The sequence below is a fragment of the Cephus cinctus genome, unplaced genomic scaffold (genome assembly GCF_000341935.2).
Source record: "Cephus cinctus unplaced genomic scaffold, Ccin1 Ccin1_scaffold0604, whole genome shotgun sequence".
NCBI classification, from domain to species: domain Eukaryota; kingdom Metazoa; phylum Arthropoda; class Insecta; order Hymenoptera; family Cephidae; genus Cephus; species Cephus cinctus.
In genome coordinates, this window is record NW_014333250.1 from 41,865 (window position 1) to 44,816 (window position 2,952).

The 2,952-nt window shown below is 38.6% G+C and overlaps 1 protein-coding gene across 7 annotated transcripts in view; it reads right to left on the bottom strand.

Moving 5' to 3' along the window:
- LOC107269103 (telomere-associated protein RIF1) overlaps positions 1 to 2,952 on the bottom strand; it is a 50,580-nt gene that overhangs the window by 25,734 nt on the left and 21,894 nt on the right. The window lies entirely within an intron of this gene.

Genomic DNA, 2,952 nt, shown 5'->3' on the forward strand with positions numbered 1-2,952 from the left:
CATTTTTCTTTTTACCAATCGATTGGTGGTCGTTTGGTGGTATTTGGTCAGTATTAACTAATCGGTTTAAGACCAAACGATAGTCAAACCATAGCGTTAGTTTCCACCGTGCAGAGTTTAAACAGAGTTAACCAATCACGTATAGGGGTTGAATGGAATTGACCAATAGAGCTGCTTGACTCTGTTTAAAGTCTGCACGGTGGAAACTAAGCCAATAATTCTGATTGGCTTCTAGTACAGAGACGTACGACAAACGTCTACGAACCATGTTCTGTTGTAGATGAAGCCTTAGGCCCATTTTCTTCAGCGCGGTTCAATCATTGACATATAGTACTGGACTGCTCACTGTAGTGCAGAAATTGTAATCGAGAATAGAAAGAGAGAGCACATCGTAGGAACCGTGCTGTCCTTCTCTTGGGCAGGAGCGGAATCAGGAATAAGGGAACCCCGCGCAGTAAAATGTATGTTTCATGATGAACTTTATTTATATATTTTATAAGTTTAAGAATTGATTTAATCTTATGTTAATCATAAAATGTAAGGTTATTTTTCCATTTTACTTAATTGTGAAAGCTTATCGTATTGGGCTCAGAATACAGGTCTCGCGGTAGCCCACACTTAACACAGCGAATCCCCATTTTTTTAGTAATATTGAATTTTGATAAACTCAACTACAATAAAGTAATCACGACAATTGAGATTTAACTCACGGAGGCTTTCGTCTCCATGATTCGACTGTAACAACGTATTTACATACATTCTAGATGTGCGGAGTAATCTTTCACATGGTTCTTATTTTGCATATTACAGTCCTGAACCCCTTCCATCGAGAAACCTTTCGACCAATAGAAAAATTATAGATAAGGACAGCACGGTTCCTACGATGTGCTCTCTCTTTCTATTCTCGATTACAATTTCTGCACTACAGTGAGCAGTCCAGTACTATATGTCAATGATTGAACCGCGCTGAAGAAAATGGGCCTAAGGCTTCATCTACAACAGAACATGGTTCGTAGACGTTTGTCGTACGTCTCTGTACTAGAAGCCAATCAGAATTATTGGCTTAGTTTCCACCGTGCAGACTTTAAACGTTCAATGTATAAACTGCGTTTATCTTCCAAATACAAGTGTCTGCTGATTGGCTAATAGCACCGTTAAACCGATTTGGGCATTGAACTGCGTCGAAGAAAACGGCCATTATACTTTTTTTTTCTGTCGTACCTCAAAAGCGTCTACAATCAATATAGCATCTGTTAAAAGAAGTGCATATTTTCATATTTATTTTTGACAAGGTACACTGCTCAAGTATAGTTCAAATTTAAACCTTGGTGCAGTTTTCGATAATAGATATCTAGTCCGCAAATACTGCGATTCGTAATCTCGAGTGATATGTCATGAATAAACGTACACCGCTATATGTTCCTATTACTATATACAGGGTGTTCCAAATTTACCTTACCAACCTGAGTTTTCTTTCCTCGTTTTTGTTTCTCGGTGGCTATGGGCAGACTGAAGTCATGGCTATTAGATGTTACGCACTAATTGAAAACTACAATATCCTATGACAATATAGGAAAAATTAAGATTTGTCGCAGTAAGTAGATCCGAAATCTGTTATCTACAAGTACTATGAGATAGCTTTCAAGGTCCTTCCTTCCTTCCTTTCCTTATGGCTGCCTCCTCCAATGAGGAGATGTGTCAGAGTTTTTAAGGTATGTTCCGAAATTCACTATCAGTATTGCGAACATGTAGTGTCTCATTCTATTGCGTATAGGTAAATAGGGATCACGACGATACTTGTAGTACTGACAGTGAATTTTGGAACATATCCTTAGTATATACGAATATCATCGTATCTTTCTTTACCTGCATTGAATAGGATAAGATCTAACCCGATATGTATGTACATACAACTATGCATATAGCTTAGTTTCCACCGTACAGAGTTTAAACAGAGTCAAGCAGCCCTATTGGTCAATTCCGTTCAACCCCTATACGTGATTGGTTAACTCTGTTTAAACTCTGCACGGTGGAAACTAAGGGCTCATTCAAACCGAAAGCAGCGGGAAGCGAGAAGCGAACAGCGGAATCTTAGCTGTGAAAATACATTTTCTGCCTTTTTATGTTAGCTAGTCGTATGAAAGCATTAAGAAATAAGTTATTTACCTTAATTACGTATATAGAGTCAAGTATACTACATTGAAAATAGTAATATATAATTTTTCTCAAAACGTGACTTCATTACTAAACAGATTCCAATGCTTGAACTGCGATTTTGGAAAGTTGATCAACGTTCTACTTTCCGTAGCAGCGACATAGCCAAAAGATGATGGCAGCTCTACTTCACGTCATAGTTCATGTTTGAAATAAATTTTGAATTCGGCATCAGACGAAATGTGTATAGCCCGTGGTATAGCCTCGTTGTATGTTACATGCATGTAGTCTCCATTGTTACAATTTAACATAACGACCAATCACAATATGCCTGTGCGTATGTACGTTGGAAAGAGGTACCACTGCTATTGTACAGTTTCAAGCTGCTTGCAACTCGCTTCTCGCTTCCCTCTGCTTTCGGTCTGAATGAGCCTTAACGCTATATTTAAACGACGATCTTAAACTGATTAGTTAATAATGACCAAATACCACCAAACGACCACCAATCGATTGGTAAAAAGAAAAATGTCAAAAGTCAAAGTGGGGGGTTAACCTAATACTAAAAAATTGTTATGGATTTGGAAAGTAAACCGAAAACTACCAAACGTTTTGAATGGACTACCAAATACCACCAAACGACCACCAATCGATTGGTAAAAAGAAAAATGTCGAAAGTCAAAGTAGAGGGCTAACTTTGCGGAGCTGCGTGAGAATCTGGAGCTGTGTTTTGGTGCGTCGACGCGCCACCTGAACGAGACTCTCGGACTAGTCCTACGTTTTTGATTGGTCCCACCAATC